Source organism: Antechinus flavipes, chromosome 2 (assembly GCF_016432865.1).
Source record: "Antechinus flavipes isolate AdamAnt ecotype Samford, QLD, Australia chromosome 2, AdamAnt_v2, whole genome shotgun sequence".
NCBI lineage: Eukaryota > Metazoa > Chordata > Mammalia > Dasyuromorphia > Dasyuridae > Antechinus > Antechinus flavipes.
Window position 1 is genome coordinate 181197788 of NC_067399.1, and position 19277 is coordinate 181217064.

Sequence of the window (19277 nt, forward strand, 5' to 3'; positions counted from 1 at the left end):
TATATCACAAAGCTGTACAAGTTACTAACACAAGCTTGTATGTAATGTTGGAGTCAATTAAAATTATTTTAGATTGATTGACTCTTTAAGTTTTCTTAGTTTGGTAGAACCTATCAACCCAGAGTAACTTTTATATCACAATGAGATATTAGAGGCATAATTTAGTACATTATGAAATAATAGATTACAAGCTCCTTAAGGTCAGGGACTTTTGCTTCTATTTGTATTCTTAGAGTTTAGCAGAGTGCTTGGCACAGAGCACGAGCTTATTTTTTCTTTTTAATTGACTTGACTTTACTCAAGAAAGACTTATCACAAAAGAACCTCAAATAGATGGGAAATGTTATTAAAAGAAAAGAATCTTTACGTTCTTTCTTGATTGTAGATTCTGATATTATTAGACATAAATTCTGCCACCTCCTTAGAAATAATAGGTAAAGTTATATCTGATTTCCTTTTGCACTAACCTTCATGGTGGCTAAAAATAAAAAAAATCTTTTTTAATATTCCTTCTTCATATTAAATATTATTTTGTTAGTTTTTAATACCAGGAAGTTTAATTTGATACCTGGATAAATTAATAATTTAATTTAGTATTAGGACAGATCAGTTTCTTTATAGTCTTCATTTCTTTTATTTTATATTTATGACTTTCTTAAGATCCCTCTTCAAACTATATACCTAGCATAACATTCTAATAAATTTTTGATTACCCTTAAATACAGGACATTTTATGATTCTACATGACTTGCTTTTCTTTATTAATAATTTCTCATTCTAGCTTAATGTTATCAACCAGGGGTTAGCAGATTCCTGCTCAGAGGTAAAATCCAGAACTATACTTATTTTTGTGTAATGTAAGATCAATACTGTGTACCATAATTTGCTGATCTGTTATACAACTTTATTTATCATACTTTAATTCAAGAAAGTTATATGCTAGGTTCTGAATAAGATCATGGAATATCTGCCATTTATGTAATACTTTGAAGACTATAATCCATTTAAGATATATTATCTCTTTTCATCTTATAATCTTGTTAGCTCCTATAAATATAAACATTTTTGCTTACTTAAAAAAATAATTTTACCAATAAATTTTGTTTTTACATTGCTATTTTCTCCTGTATACATAATCCTACATAATCCTTCCCTTAAAAAAATTATTTTTGGAGGAAGAAGAGAAAAAATACATTAAAAAAAGCAATATGTTGGGTAGAAAATCTTAACCACACAATATTCATTTCTTATGGTCTCTTTCTTCAAAGGTGCCATGGGAGATGTCCTTTATTTTTTGGGGAGAGAGATTTTTTAAAAAAATATTTCACAGCATTAATTTTTAACAATTATTTTGTGGTGGCTGCTTTGGATATCTTTATTTTCTCTTCTTTGCTACCACAAAAAAATGTTGCTAAAATATTTTATTGCATATGCAGACTTTCTTTTTGTATATGACCTCCTTGAGAGGATTCTCTAGATCAAGGGATATGACTAGTTTAATTATTGTATGTGCATAACTCCACATTTCTTTTCAAAGTGTGTTGTATCCTGCTTTCTAGAGCCCCCAAGTTGGGGTGACAAATCATGTCTTCCTTTCTAGAGCCCCCACACTGGGGTGATTAAATAAACCTTCCTAGTAGAGAAGTGATGAGAGGGGACTCTCATGGATAGTGGGAAAATGGAGTCCATTTATTTCAAGGACTTTCGCCTTTATATAATGTAACAAAAACAATGCCGTGCACATGGCACCACCTAAGCAACTTGCTATCATATGTAGGTTGCTACCTGGTGTCATTTTTCCACCTGGTATCACTCTGCTTCAATCTCAACACTGATTGTCACCACCCCCTGACTTCTCAGAAAGGCCAAGAACCCTTAGGGGAGATGGGGAGCCAAACCAGACATTGTTAGCAGGTTCTCTCTGGGCTGAAGGGTCTTATACCCTACCCGGTGTTTTCCCACTAACTGTGACCCTCTACATCTCATCCTTCTTTTGTTTTAGTTGAAGCAGGTATATACCAATGGTTAAATCCACTACCATGGGAGGAATCACACAGACAAATTGTAATATCATACAAGCAAGTAGTAACAGAACAAACAATATGAATAAACAAAATACTATAAAGATTTCCATGAGTCCCAGAAGGAAGGTGTAAAAAATAACTATCAATTCATAACCATACATACACCTCCTTCAGCAGCCAAGAAATAGTCCAAAAGCAATCTATTATCCATCACTTCATGTGTCAGGGAGTCCAGTGATTCCTGAAGGTTTTGAAGTTCTGCATCAGGCTCATTGAGAATTATTTTTGATATTCATGAGTACACAAAGAGTTAACTGCTAGGCTCTTTCAGTGGTGGGCACAGTCAGTGATGGAACCATCCGGTGCCTCCTGGGTTTTCCCCTTTGCCTCCAGTGTCTACCCCCTCCATCCCTCTCCAATGAACAAGGCAAATATGGCCCCTTGGCACCCATTGCGTTTCTTCTCCACCTGTAGAGATACAAGCAAACCCTCTCCTCCAAGCAGTTAAACCATCTGGTTCCTTCCATTCATCACTTTCTGAATTTCTCCACATCACCCAGCGATTATCTAAAGACAGTGAAACTGCTCACACTGGACACTGCCCTTCCAGTGGATTATAAAAACCTGTCTGCTGGAGCCAGTGCATCTCCATCAAAAATCAAAAAAGTTTTAAATATATATTGTTAAATTTAGAAGTTCTCTAAGGTTATCTATGGCTCCCCCTCTCTTTTATTTTTGGAGTAGCGTCTTAATCCTGGATTCTATTGTTAGGAGTAAAAATCTGGATAAATATCACCAAATTGCATTTCAGGAATGTGTATCAGTAGGCCTCAATTTTTTCACTGATAAAGCAACACTGTTCCATCCACACCAATGTATTATTTTCTATTGAATGGGAACAGATGAGAGTGCTGGCAGGCCTTCTACAGCAGACCTGCCTAAAAAGCTGAAGTACTTAATTGTTTCCTAACTGTTGTAAGATGTCTCTTCCCCATAGATTGATGGATATCCATTTTTTTTTTTTACACTAAAAAGGAGGAAAATCTCCTGCTCCATCCCCAAACCTCCACCCCAAAGGAGCAGCACCAAGTTCAGCTGCTATTGATCCTCCCATTTGAGACATATAAGTGTTTGCCATGATCTTTGGCCAATGAAATCAGTAAAAAAAAAAAAAAAAAAAAAGCTTCCTTAGCTCTGCCCCATGTGTACTCTCCAGGGCTATGGGCATCAACTCTCTGCTTGCTTTTCTCCTCATACTTTGGAAGAAATTGCAGAAGAAACTATAGGTAGAAAGGGGATCATACTGGAAAAAAAAAGGAAAAAAAGATGTAAAATAAGGGAAATTACATCTCATGAAGAGGCAAAGAAAACCTATTATAATTGAGGGAAAGAAGGAAGGGGGATGAGCATTGTGTGAATCTTACTCTCATTAGATTTAGCTCTAAGAGAGAATATCAGACATATTTGGTTTCACAGAGGAACTTGTGTCACCTTATAGGGAAATGTTGAGGTAAAGAGGGAAAAGAAAAGGAAAAACTAATAAAAGGGAAATGCAATATTCCCTTGTTTGGAAAACAGAAGTATAAGGGAAAAGATGTAAAAGGTGGGGGGGGTGCTCTAAAAGGGGAAGACTGAGAGAAATATAGGAGGGGAGGGATAAAAAAGAGAAAAGCAAAACTTAGTGTAAACAAGATGGCCGAAAATACAGAATTATTTTAATTGTGACTGTGAAATTAACAGTTTTTTTCAACTGTGAATGTGAATGGAATAAATTATCCCATAAAAAGAAAGCAGATAGCAGACAGGATTAAAAGCCAAAATTCTACAATGTGTTGTTTACAAGAAACACATCTAAAGCATAGTGATACACAAAGAGTGAAGGTAAAGGAGCAGAATCTATTATGCTTCAGGTGAAATAAAAAAAAAAAAAAGCAGGAGAAGCAATCCTGATCTCAGATCAAGTAAAAGCAAAGAGAGATCTAATTAAAAGAGATAAGGAAGGAAACTATATTTTACTAAAGGGTACCACAGATAATGAAACAATATTAATACTAAACATATATGCACCAAGTGGAATAGCATCCAAATTTCTAAAGGAGAAGTTAAGAAAGATGCAAGAAGAAAGAGACAGCAAAACTATACTAGTGGGGGATCTCAATCTTGCTCTCTCAGAACTAGATAAATTGAACCACAAAACAAATAAGAAAGAAGTTAAGGAGGTAAACAAAATGTTAGAAAAGTTAAGTATGAAAGATCTTTGGAGAAAATTGAATGGAGACAGAAAGCAGTTTACTTTTTTCTCAGTGGTTCATAAAACTTATACAAAATTTGACTATGTGTTAGGGCATAAAACCTCAAAATCAAATACAAAAAGGCAGAAATAGCAAATGCATTTTTTCAGATCATAACGCTATAAAAATCACATGCAATATAAGTCCAGGAGAAAATAGACCAAAAATTAATTGGAAATAAAACAATCTAATCCTAAAGAATGAATGAATGAAACAGCAAATCATAAACACAATCAATAATTTCATCCAAGAGAATGACAATAATAAGACAACCTACCAAAATTTGTGGGATACAAGCAAAGCAATTATAAGGGGAAATTTTATATCTCTAGATGCTTACTTGCATAAAATAGAGAAAGAGGAGATCAATGAATTGGGCTTACAATTAAAAAAGCTAAAAGAAGAACAAATCAAAACCCCTCAATTAAATACCAAATTTGAAATTCTGAATATAGAAGGGGAGTTAATAAAATTGAAAATAAGAAAACTATTGTATTAATAAATAATACTAAGAATTGGTTTTATGAAAAAAAAATAAACAAAATAGATAAACCTTAAGTTAATTTGATTAGAAAAAGCAAAGAAGAAAATCAAATTGTTAGTCTCAAAATGAAAAGAGAGAACTTTCTACCAATAAAAGGAAAATTAGAGCAATAATTAGGAGTTATTTTACTCAACTTTATTTCAATAAATTTGATAATCTAAATGAAATGGAGGAATATCTATAAAAGTATAGACCGCCCAGGTTAACAAAAGAGGAAATAAATTATTTAAATAGTACCATTTTAGAAAAAGAACTGGAACGAGCTATTAATTAATTCCCTAAGAAAAAATCTCCAGGGCCAGATGGATTTACATGTGAATTTTACCAAACATTCAAAGGTCAATTAATTCCAATACTATATAAACTATTTTTAAAAATAGGGAAAGAAGGATTCCTACCAAGTTCTTTTTATGACACAGATATGGTACTGATAGCTAAATAAGGTAGGGTGAAAACAGAGAAAGAAAAGGAAATTATAGACCAATCTCCCTAACAAATATTGATGTAAAAATCTAAATAAAATACTAGTAATGAGATTACAGAAAGTAATCCCCAGGATAATACACTATGACCAAGTAGGATTTATACCAGGAATGCAGTGCTGGGTCAGTATTATGAAGACTATCAGCATAATCAACTATGAATAATCAAAGTAAAAAAATCCATATGATTGTCTCAATAGATGAAGAAAAAACATTTAATAGAAATCCAACACCCATTCCTATTAAAAACACTGTGGAGTATAGGAATAAATGCACTTTTCCTTAAAATGATCAGCAATATCTATTTAAAACCATCAGCAAGCTTGTGTAATAGGGACAAACTAGAGCCATTCCCAATAAGATCAAGAGTGAAATAAAGTTGTCCACTATCACCATTACTATTCAATATTGTATTAGAAATGTTAGCGTTGGCAATAAAAGAAAAGAGATTAAAGGAATTAGAGTAGATCGTGAGGAAACCAAATTATCATCCTTTGCAGATGATATGATGGTATACTTAGATTGCAGGATACAAAATAAATCCATATAAATCATAAGCATTTTTATATATTACCAACAAAGTCCAGCAGCAAGAGATACAAAAAGAAATTTCATTCAAAATAATTGTTGATAGTATAAAATATTTGGGAATCTATCTGCCAAGGTTAGGAAAAGTCAGGAACTATAGAAACACAACTACAAAACACTTTACACATAAATAAAGTCAGACCTAATCAGTTGGGAAAATATCAAGTGTTCATGGATAGGCCAAGCAAATATAATTAAAAAGGATAGTACTACCCAAATTAATCTACTTATTTAGTACCATATCAATCAACTTCCCAAGAAATTATTTTACAGACCTAGAAAAAATAGTAATGAAGTTCATCTGGAAGAACAAAAGGTCAAGAATTTCAAGGGAATTAATGAAAAAAAAAGCCAATGAAAGTGGCCTAGTTGTACCAGACCTAATACTATATTATGAAACAGTGGTCATCAAAACCATTTGGTACTGGCTCAGTGGAATAGGTTAAGATCATAGGACAAAATAGACAATTACTATAGCAAACTGGTTATTGACAAACCAAAAGATCCCAGCTTTTGGGATAAGAACTCATTATTTGACAAAAACTGCTAAGAAAATTGGAAACTAGTATGGCAGAAAGTAGGCATTTATCTGTACCTAACACCATATATCAAGATAAAGTCAAAATGGGTTCATGATCTAAGCATATGAGATCTAGGCAATAAAGAATGCTGTTTGTGGCAGCCCTTTTCTTAGTGGTAAGAAACTGGAAGCTGAGTGGATGCCCAACAGTTGGAGAATGGCTGAATAAGTCATGGTATATGAATGTTATAGAATATTATTGTTCTATAAGAAATGATTAGCAGGATGATTTTAGAAAGCCCTGGAGAGACTTACATGAACTGATGCTAAGTGAAATGAGCAGAACCAGAAGATCATTGTACATAACAACATCAATATTAAAAAACAATCAATTCTAATGAACGTGACTCTTTCCAACAATGAGATGCTGAATGCCAGTTCCAATGATCTTGTGATGAAGAGAGCCATATACACCCAGAGAGAGGACTGTATAAACTATGGATCACAATATAACATCCTTACTTTTTTTGTTGTTTCCTTGCATTTTGTTTTCTTATTCATTTACTTTCTTTTTTTTTTTTTGATCTGATTTCTCTTGTGCAGCATGATAATTATATAAAAATGTTTATACATATTATATTTAATATATATTTTAACATGTTTAACATATATTGAATTGCTTGCCATTTAGAGGAGAGAGGTGGAGAGGAGGAGAAAATCTGAAACACAAGCCTATGCAAGGGTCAACATTGTTAGATTATTCGTACATATGTTTTGAAAATAAAAAAAAAAAACAAACTTTACTTAAAAAAAGATAAACAGGGAGAAATTATATATAAAGGTTAAAAATGTATATAACTCTAGATGAGAAAATAATATCTACAATTCTTAAGAACTTCATCTGTCACTGGGGCAGACTGAGAGGGGCATCACATGAACTGAGGTTGTGAATACTCCTGAGGTGATCATATCAAAGAAAATGACAGTAAGGGGTAATAAAAGGCACGTCCTGGAAAAAGAGGAAAGGGGAGGTATAGTGGGAAAATTCATTCACATGAAAAAGTGAAAAAGATCTATTACAATCCAGGGAATAAAGGGAGAGGGATGAGCATTGCCTGAAACTTGTTCTCATCAGTTTGGAGACTGAGGGGATATCTCAATAATTCAGTTGAATATTTAACATATATAGGACTGCTTGCCATCTTGGGGGGGGGGTGGAGAAAGGGAGGGGAAAAAAGGAAACATAAGCGAGTGCAAGGGATAATGTTGTAAAAAATTACCCTGGCATGGATTCTGTCAATACAAAGTTATTATTAAATAAAATAAAATTAAAAAAAACAATTCAGTTGAGTATAGAAATTTATCTAATCCTATAAAAAAGATAGTAGGAGTAAGAGGAAAAGAAAAAAAAGGAGACAGGATAGAAGGGATGCCAGAAACATTAGGGAAAAAGATAAGAGAATGGAGGAAGGGTTGATAGAAGATAAGGCAGTGGTTAGGGTGGGTAAAAAAAAAGACTAGTAAGAGAAGGGACTAAGGACAGAATGGAAAGAGAGAAGAAAAAGTATATACAGAGGAAAAAATAGGATGGAGGGAAATACAGACCTGGTAATCATAATTATGAATGTGAATAAGATGAACTCTTCCATAAAATGGAAGCAAATAGCAAAATGATTAAAAAATAAAATCTTACAATATGTTGTTTACAAGAAACACATTTGAAATAGAGAAACACAGAGTAAAGGTAAAGACTGGAACAAAATATATTATGCTTCACCTTAAGTAAAAAGAGCAGTGATAGGAATTCTGATCTCAGATAAATGAAAACTAAAAATAGATCTTATAAAAAGAGATAAGAGGAAAGATGTATCTTGAAAAAGGATACCATAAATAATGAAATAGTAAAGATACTAAATGTGTATGTACCAAGTGGTAAAGCAGGCAAATTCCTAGAGAAGATTTTAAGCCAATAACAGGAAGAAATAGACAGCAAACCTACTCTAGGACAGGACCGCTAACTCTCCCCCTCAGAATCAGAGAAATCTAATTAAAAAATAAACAAGAAAGAAACTAGGGAGGTAATAGGATCCTAGAAAATCTATATATAATAGATCCCTGGAGAAAATTGAATAGGCACAGAAATGAATATAGCTTTTTCTCATCAGTACATGACACTTACAAAAAAAAAATAATAACCCTGTATTGGTACATAAAAATCTCACAATCAAATGCAAAAAAGTAGAAATGGCAAACATTTCTATTTCCTACCACAATGCAGCAAAAATTATATTCAATAAAGGGCCAGGGAAAGATAGACTAAACCCCAGTTGGAAATGAAATAATCTAACTCTAAAGCATAAGTGGGTCAAACAACAAATCCCAGAAAAAAATCCATAATTTCATCAAGAAAATGATATGAGACAATATACAAAATCATAGGGGATGCAGCTAAAATAGTTCTTAGGGGAAATTTTTATATCTCTGAATAGCTATATAAATAAAATAAAAAAGAAGAGATCAATGAATTAGGCATGAAACTTAAAAAGCTAGAAAAAGAACAAATTAAAAAAATATCAAATTAGAAATTTTGAAACTCAAAGGAGAGATTAATGAAATAGAGACTAACAAAACTATTGAATTAATAAATAAAACTAAGAATTGGTTTTGTGAAAAAACCAATAAAATAAATAAATTTTTGGTTAATATGATCAAAAAAAGAAAGAAAAAAGACCAAATCACCAGCATCAAAAATAAAAGGGGTGAAATTACCACCACTAAAAAAGAAATTAAGGTGATAATTAGGGGTTATTTTAACAAAATCTGTGGCATCAAATCTGACAATCTTATCAAGATGGTTGAATATTTACAATAAGACAAATTACCCAGGTTAATAGAAGAGGAAATAAAATATTTATTTATTTATTTATTTATTTTTTTATTTTTATTTTTTTTTATTTTTATTTTTATTTATTTATTTATTTTTTTAATTTTATTTTATTTAATAATAACTTTGTATTGACAGAATCCATGCCAGGATAATTTTTACACAACATTATCCCTTGCAATCACTTATGTTTCGTTTTTTCCCCTCCCTCCCTCCTCCCCCCCCCCCCCAGGATGGCAAGCAGTCCTAGATATGTTAAATATGTTGCAGTATATCTAGATACAATACATATTTGCAGAACCGAACAGTTCTCTTGTTGCACAGGGAGAATTGGATTCAGAAGGTAAAAATAACTCGGGAAGAAAATCAAAAATGCAAATAGTTCACATTCATTTCCCAGTATTCCTTCTTTGGGTGTAGCTGTTTCTGTCCATCATTTCTCCAATGAAACTCAGTTAAGTCTCTTTGTCAGAGAAATCCACTTCCATCAGAATACATCCTCACACAATATCGTTGTCGAGGTGTATAATGATCTCCTGGTTCTGCTCATCTCACTCAGCATCAGTCCATGTAGGTCTCTCCAAGCCTCTCTGTATTCATCCTGCTGGTCATTCCTTACAGAGCAATAATATTCCATAACATTCATATACCACAATTTACCCAGCCATTCTCCAATTGATGGGCATCCATTCATTTTCCAGTTTCTAGCCACTACAAACAGGGCTGCTACAAACATTTTGGCACATACAGGTCCACTTCCCTTTTTTAGTATCTCTTTGGGGTATAAGCCCAATAGAAACACTGCTGGATCAAAGGGTATGCACAGTTTGATAACTTTTTGGGCATAATTCCAGATCGCTCTCCAGAATGGCTGGATTCGTTCACAACTCCACCAACAATGCATCAGTGTCCCCGTTTTCCCGCATCCCCTCCAACATTCATCATTATTTTTTCCTGTCATCTTAGCCAATCTGACAGGTGTGTAGTGATATCTCAGAGTTGTCTTAATTTGCATTTCTCTGATCAATAGTGATTTGGAGCACTCTTTCATGTGAGTGGTAATAGTTTCAAGGAAATAAAATATTTAAATAGTCCTTTTTTGGAAAAAGAAATTGAACAAGGCATTAATAAACTCCTAAGAAAAAATATGCAGAGCCACATAGATTTGTAAACTATTTGGCAAAATAGGTAAGGAAGGAGTGCTTCCAAATTCCTTCTGTGACACAAATATGGCACTGATACTTAAACTAGGAAGGGCCAAAACAGAGAGAGGTAATTACACACCAATCTCCTTAATGAATATTGATACAAAATTTTTAAATAAAATATTTGTGAAAAGATTACAGCAATTTATCAGCAGGACAATACACTATGAAAAAGTGGGATTTGTATGAGGAATGAAGGGCTAGTTCAGTATCAGGAAAACTATTACTATAATCAACCATATCAATAACAGAACCAGCAGAAATCATATACTAATCTCAATAGATGCAGAAAAAGCTTTTGACAAGATACAGCACCCATTCTTATTAAAAATACTAGAAAGCATAGGAATGAAGGAAGCTATACTTAAAATAGCAAGCAGTATCTATCTAAAACCTACAGCAAGCATTATTTATAATGGAGAGAAGCTGAATGCATTCCCAATAAGATGAGAGATGAAACAAGGATCATTATCATCACTATTATTCAACATTGTACTAGAAATGTTGCCTTTTGCAATAAGAAAAGAAAAAAAAAGGTGTTAGAATAGGCAATGAGGAAATAAAACTATCACTCTTTGCAGACGATCTGATGATATAATTAGATAATCCTAGAAAATCATCCAAAAACCTACGGGGAAAAAATTCACAGCTTTAGCAATGTTGCAAAATATAAAACAAACCACACAAATCATCAGCATTTCTATATATTACTGACAAAGCCCATAAGCAAGAAATGGAAAGAGAAATTTCATTTAAAATTACTGTAGACAAAATTAAATACTTGGGGGTCTACCTGCCAAGAGAAATCTAAGAAATATATGAACACAATTACAAAACACTTTTCACAAATAAAATCAGATCTAAACATTTGGAAAAATTGTCAACTGTTCATGGCTAGGCTGAGCTAATATAAAAAAAATCCTTCAAAACGTCTGCTTTCTTCAGTGTCTTACTGAAGATGGCTTCATCATCTTCAAATAAAACTTCCAAAATATTATTTTATAGGACTAAAAACAAAACAAAACAAAATTTATCTGGAAGAACAAAAGGTCAAGAATAAACATGGAATTAATGAAAAAAGTACAAAAAATGGTGGCATAGTGGTATTAAACCTAAAACTATATTATAAAGTAGCAATAATGAAAATCATTTGGTACAGGCTAAGAAATAGAGTGGTGGATCAGTGGAATAGATTAGATACACATGGCACAATAATCAAAGCCTATAGCAGTCTGTTATTTGATAAATCCGCAAAGTCCAACTTCTAGAGTAAGAACTCAGTATTTGACAAAAATTGCTGGGAAAACTAAGCTTGACATAGACATACATCTCATACCCCATGCCAAAATAGGATTAAAATGGATACATGATTTGCACATAAAGAATGATACCATAAACAAATTAGGAGAACAAAGGATAATTTATCTATCAGATCTTTTGGAGAAGGGAGGAATTTATAACCAAAGAACTAGAGAACATTATGAAAGGCAAAATGAACAACTTTGATTACATTAAGTTAAAAAGATTTTACACACAAAAACCCAACAGAAACAAGATTAAAAGGGAAGTTCAAAGCAAGAAAAAATCTTTGCAGCCAGTATTTCTCAGAAAGGTTTCATTTTTAACATATATAAAGAACTGTATCAAATTGACAAGAATACATGTAATTCACAATTGATAAATGTTCAAAGGATTTGAACAATTTTCAGATGATGAAATTAATATCATTTATAGTTATATGAAAAAATGCTCCAAATCACTATTGATAAGAGAAATGCAAATTAAACATCTCTGAGGTACCACCTCATATCCCTCACATTGATGACAGGAAAAGATAATGACAAATATCGGAGGGGATTGGAACTCTATTGCATTATTGATGGAGTTGTGAAATGACCTAAACATTCAGGAGAGCAATTTGGAACTATGTTCAAAAGGCTATAAAACTGTACATATTTTTTGACCCAGCAGTGCCATTACTGGGTCTGTATCCCAAGGAAATCATAAAGAAGGAAAAGGACACACATTTGTAAAAATGTTTGGAGCAGCTCTTTTTGTGGTAGCAAAGAATTGGAAAAAGAGTTCATTCCCATCAGTTGGGGAATGGCTGAGCAAGGTAATGGAATATTACTGTTCTATAAAAAAAAAAAAAAAAAAAAAAAAAAAAAAAAAAAGATGAACACGATGATTATAAAATTATAAAATGGCCTGGAAAGATTTACATGAACTGATACTGAGTGAAACAACAGGAACAGGAATACATTGTACACAATAACAGCAAGAGTGTGCAATGATCATCTCTGAAAGACTTAGTTCTTCTCAATAGTTCAGTGATCCAAAGCAATCCCAATTAATCAATTAATATTGGATCGAAAATGCCACTTGCATCCAGAAAAAGATGTAAGGAAACTGAATGTAAATCAATACATGCTGTGTTTACTTCTCTTTTCTGATTTTTTTTCTCCTTTATTTTTGCCTTTTGTTCTGATTTTTCTCTCTTATATATGATTCATAAAACAATGTGTATTAAAAATAAACTTACTACAGTAAAAATAATGATATCTCCAACTAATTATGGTATGAGCCAAGGAACTGACTAAAAAACAAAGTTCCTGACAAAGGGGTCCAGACCTAAACTGGCCTAGAGAGGCTAAGGTCATTGATAAGACATAAACATTTTGACATATGGAATGGGTGAATTAAGAGGATTGTAAATCTTTCCAACTGTAACTCTGACTGTAAACCAAACCAACTGTAATTAACTCTGATTGTAAATCTGACTAATCCTAGCCTTCCCCAAAAGAGTCAGGAATGAAACTAACACTATTACTAAAGCTTGTTCCTGCTTTAGTATTTGGTGTGTGTATCACCTGTGAGCACACCTATTTCTCATGACAATCATTTTGGGTAAAGGATTCTTCTCTCACTTTAAAAGAGAGTTTGTTGTAAACATTACTGGACCAGCTTGCAATTGGGGAAGTAGGAAGCAGCAGCAGCAGCAGCAGCTAGTCCTGAGCTGACTCTCCAATCCTGCTAAGTTCCATGGGGTCTTTTGATAACACTTGGATATCAAGAACTAATAAAAGGTGATTGATATAAAGATTTCTTTCTTGTCTTTACCCTCTCCCCATAGTCAATCACTTCTCTCTTATTTTAGAGTTTTTAATTTTATTAGTGCAGAAGCTACTTTTATGTAAACAAAACTTTAAAAAATCTTTCTCACTTGCATTTATGATTTATTTGGTATGGAATTCATTCCACACCGATAGTTGTATATATATATGGATAAACTTCCATTTTTCTAATGGCATAAGCTTTAATATTCAAATCATGTATCTGTTTTGAATTTATTGTGGAATATGAAGTGAGATTTTTGGTTTTCTATTTATTTAAGCTAGGCTTCTTTCCAGCTTTCTCAGCAGTTCTTATCAAAAATACAAGTTTTTTTCTACTTAATTTATTTTTTCAGGTTTTTCAAAAACTGGGTTATTTAAGCTAAGTATTTCTGAGTCTTCCTTGTCTAGTCTTCTTTAATCAATACCAAATGATTTTAAAGTCTGTTGAGAGGAAATGATATCCAAGGACCTGAAAGATCTTTATGTAGTTTATATTTGTTTTTCAAAGTATCTTTCAAAGCCTATCTCTCTAAAGGAAGGTCTCAAGCACAATCCAGCATGCTGAGTTCTTGTCCTTTACAAGTCTAAAGGTAAAGCCTATAGTAGCTATCAACTTGGTACTTCCTTGAGAGGGAGACAGAAATATGTGAGAGATAAGGTAGTGGTATGAAGGTAGGCAGGGACAGAGGATGCATGATGTCATAAAATATATTTGGAAGGGATCTCCAAAAAATCTAATATTTTAAGATTTTTAAAAAGATATTTATATTTATTATAGATAATATAAATTATTAAATTAGATAATCAATTCATCTAATAAAGCTTCTCATTTCACAGAAGAGAAAATCATAGTCCTAGGATATTAAATAACAACAGGAACAATAATAACAATCAGCATTTATGTAGCACTTTATTTATGTGCCAGACTGAACTAAATGCATTACAATTTTATCTCCATTGATCGTCACAAGAATCTTGGGAAAAAGTGCTGTTATGATTCCATTTTAGAGATGAGTAAACAAGGGCAAACAGAGATTAATGATTTGCTAGTAAGTGAGGTTATCTTTGAATTTAGGACTTTTTTATTTCAGGCCCAGTAGTATCCTTTGCATAGGATAAAGACTTATCCAGTATAACATAGCTAGCAAGTATTAGGAGCTAATTCTGCTCTTTCTAAGAGAATGTTGCTTAATTTTTCTACCAACTGTAAAGTGAAGCAAGCAGCCACTTTCTTCTTTTATTTTTCACTTGACTCATTTTCTGTTCAGGAAAAATAAAAAAAAATAATAAAAGATACAGTTTGTTCCATTAAAAGGAGATTTGGTTGGCACTATGGTTGTTACTTCATAAGCAGAGGGGGAAAATAGCATTTGTGTGGGAAGAGAAGTGTGCTTCAGAAAGACTTTATTGGTTTTATTTGTATATTATCAGAAAGAATCTATGAAAGGAGGAAAAAATTCAGGAAATTTAGTTTCTAATTTCAAGAGCTTAACTACTCTGATCAAAACATGTGACAGCACGCTGACTTAATACTTTAAGGAAGGGACTTCTAAGTCTTTAGCATCATTTTCTCAATATTCTCCTAAAATGCTACCTTACTAGTAAATTTCTGCAATACAATATTATTTACTTTGGTATATTAGAATGACTTTTTAAAAATGTGTTAATATTTGATTGAGGCAGGCATGGGATATTTTCTTATGGAATTCTGTTCCAATAAACATACTATGTAAGTATGTATGTATATATGTATGTATATTCTTCGTTATAAATTTATAGTGGGCCCTCACGGTCTTCTCTTCAGAAGAGAGATACATTTCAAGCAGGATCAGTTTTTCAGTGTTTGCTTAAAATATCTTATGCTTCAGGGAAAGTTTTCTGTGGGGCACTACTCAGGTAAAAATATCATTCTTGCAGGCTAAATGGGAAAAAAAAATTGAACTCACTAGGTGCTACAAAAGCACCAATGAGACACTTAGTTCTTGCTGTTTAAATGTATTTGTTATCTATGGGTGAATTAGGCTGTGCAATTTAAATTGACATATATTCATTTTTGCAGAACAGTTAGAAAATGGCATGTGAAAAAGTGAAAAGTTAATTTGCATATTTTGTTTTTAAAATTCTCACAAATTATACTTTAACTATGTCTATAATGCTTCTTCAATATCTCTTTGGTTTTCATATGTAGTCATTAAGAATTATTGTCAATTTGAACAAATTTTCGTATTGTGAATAATATTGTTTGATATAATTCAAAAAAGGGGAAGAGCCAGTAGCTCACAGTAGGTGGCAGTAGAAGCAGTTTTTTCCCCTAAAAGCTATTTTTAATCAAGCAGAACCAAACTTACATTCATTTCATTTATATTAATTTCTTAATTCCTTCCTCTTCTTGAAGATATTTGCATCCTTATCTTTGGCAATGGATGCTGAATTGGTAAAATAGCTTATTATACAAATTTGAAACCTTTTTCTTTAAACAAAGAAGTTAAAATATAAGTGAATAATCTGTATATCATAATTAAATAAAATATAGTATTCTAAATGTAAGATCCTTGTATATAACATAGTTCAAGACTATTCTATTAGAGGAACTCTATTGTTCTTGATATTTTTCTCACTCTCAATTCTACAGGGAAAAAACAAACAAACAAACACAAAACTTGTATTTTTATTAAAAAAAAAAGTTGTTCACAGTTTCTCCATGGAAAGGTAATCAATATATCAACAAGTATTTATTAAGTGTCTATCTATATCTGATAGATGCTGTATTAGGCTTTGGTCATTAAACAAACAATGAAAAATCAACATCCCTTCTCCTCAAAAAATAACAATTTGAAAATGTATTCTATCTAGAAACTTACCTTATATTAAGGAAGAAAATGGGTATATATAAACTGAATATAAAGGTACTTAGTGGTTAATGTACTTAGCACAGAAAAAAGGTAGGAATCAGGAAGCTTAGTGTAAAAGATATTGATGGACAAATATCTTAAGATAGGAGAAAATTTCTAGAAGATGGCAGGACAGATTGAATAGGAAAGTAAAATATTTGATATTGTTGGTTTTCTCTTTTATCAGAAGTCAGTAGGAAACATCATTTCATGGAGTTGGTTTTCTCATATTACTTTGTGTAGATATGTATTTACAAATAGAAATAGGTATAGGATCTCTGATTTACTTGGCATTAGGAGGGACTAGCAAGAAGTTCCTATAGCAGCAAAGGCTGATAACTTATGTGTAATTTATATTCTAAGATAATTGAATACTTTTCTAAGAGGCTAATTGATTCCCTTTGTGGAAGGCAATGCTTCTGTAGCAAAAGCAGGTCTCAAGTCTGGGCTTATCAGAGATACTAGTGTTGGCTATCTTAGATAGCTTCTAAAGGTTTTCCTTGTCTGGTTGTAATAGAAGTAAAGGGAAAGGCAGACAAACCTCTGAGGATTTCTGCTCTCTTGAACTTGAGCTGGCAGTAAAAGGCAGGGAAGATCCCTTTTCTTCATCCTCTATTAAACAGCAGAAGATACTTTTTTTCCCCTCCTGTTTGCTCAGCTGGGGGACAGTGAAGCTTCTAAGCTTTTCTCTCAACTCTTAATTTGGCTGCTTTTCTATGATCCATCTGCTCAGTTGAGCTTGGCTCCTTTCAAGCAGTAGGCAGAACTCTCAGTTTTGAGACCTTCACTCAGCTGGACTTGGCTGAGTTTTCCTGTCCTTAAGGAACAGGGGGCAGTCACTTTCCTTTTCTGCTTCTGCCTTCAAGGCTTGTCTCTGCTATCCGTTTTCAGTTCTGACCCAGTTTTATCAGTTACTAGCTGACTTCTGGCTCAGTAGAAATGACTCATTTTTGTTTTAGGATTAGAAACCAAAATCTATGTTATTTTCAGACACAACACAAACAGGGCATATACAATTGTTAGGTATTCACAAAAAAATTCCAATGGTTTAGAGTTTCACCGTTTCCAACCTCAAAATGCTTATCAAAATTATATGTAAAATAGCTTCTGAGAAATAACATTTTTGCCATCTTTACTTTTGCATTTTTCCCCTTTGGTTCAAATGCTGATCCCTATCAAGTTCCTTACTTACTGCAACATACATAATAAATATTCCCCACCTTCTTTCGAGGTAATTAGTCCTGCTTCTTAAAAGAGCTTTGTTCTTTCAATTAAGCAAGTAGGAATATTAGGGATGCAATTTTTTGCCTCAAAGAAGAATGGACTGCTTCCTGAGTTAGTGGATGCCCCAATATTATAAGTTTCTAATTGGAAAATAAATTATCCCTTGCAAAAGAGGTTGTATAGAAAACATTTGTCTAAGAATGGGTCCTTGCTAGTTCCTATATTCTATGTATCTATGACAGGCATTAGACAAGCTGAAATTTTTGAAATGCAGGAAAGAGTCAGAATTTAGATGTGTGACAAGGGCACCAAATAGATGGAATGGCAAAGGAAAGAACAAATGTAGTTGTCTATTAGCCTTTGTTACTTGAATACAAAAGGATTGGACAAAAGTATATCTAATTTAATAAGTATCTAATTAGGTTGGGTAGAATGTGAAATCATAAAGTGCCATAGAAATGAGAAACTCTCAGAAACAACTTTCAAAAACATGGTTCAATATTGTATTTTATTAAGTTGATATGGTCCTCACTAGAACGGAAATCTTTTCTTCTACTTTCAGACTATTGTTTGCTACATTATAAATACATGAAGACAATTTTCCATTAAAATTATTAAAATTTCTAAATATTCATGTGAAAATGGATGTTACAGGACAATCCAAATATTAAACAGAAATTCAAAACCTAAAACTAAAATTACTAAAAGGTTACATCACATGCTTAATTTTTCTTCTTCTTTTTTTTTTCTATATTTGTATTTGATTTGACACCTAGGTGACACAAAATATAGAGTTCTGGGCCTGGAGTCAGGAAGATTCAGATTCAGACGAGTTTGACTAACAAAAAATATTTTGCAAAGCTTTGTGACATTAATATATAAAAATGGAAAATGTAGGTCCAGAAAGTTATGGAGCAAATTTTTAGATTATAATGATATATTATTAACATAAAATGAGCAAATTTAAAATAATAACCAATGTATTGTTCTCTGAAATGCTTCATAAAAATATCATTCATTAGAAAATTAAATTTCTTTTAGTATTCTTTTTAAATTTATGAAGGTATGTTTCTGAGATCATAGATTTCAAGTTGGAAGAGATCTTAGAGATGATCTACTTCAAATTCCTTTTTTATAGATAAGGGAACAGAGTTTTAGGGAGATTAAAGGACATGTCTATGATCACATAGATAATAATTTTCAGAGAAAATATTTGGACCTAGGTTTTCTTAGCTACAAGTATATCACTCTTTTAAATTAAGGTGCCTTTTATTTTAGGAATGATTTATAATTAAAACAGTTAAAATAAAGGCATTTACTGTTTCATTAATCTTTTCCTTGAACACAATAAAAAAATACCTAGATCTTTTTTTTTTGTCCCTGATTCCAACTTGGACAGCTTGTTGGTACAGATATTCTTCTTTCTATTTTCCCTTTCTCCATTATTTTTCCCTCCCTGGTACATTCCTCCTTTTCCCTTTCCCTTTCCTTTTCTCTTTCCCTTTCCC

At 32.4% G+C, this 19277-nt stretch overlaps 1 protein-coding gene and 1 long non-coding RNA gene across 2 annotated transcripts in view; both read left to right on the forward strand.

Moving 5' to 3' along the window:
* Positions 1-19277, forward strand: part of CSMD1 (CUB and Sushi multiple domains 1) — a 2716069-nt gene that overhangs the window by 269619 nt on the left and 2427173 nt on the right. The gene's annotated exons all lie outside the window — the stretch shown is intronic.
* LOC127548556 (uncharacterized) lies at positions 9429-13187 on the forward strand. The gene is made up of 2 exons (XR_007950427.1): positions 9429-12334; positions 12424-13187. It is a non-coding gene; the product is annotated as an uncharacterized LOC127548556 (long non-coding RNA).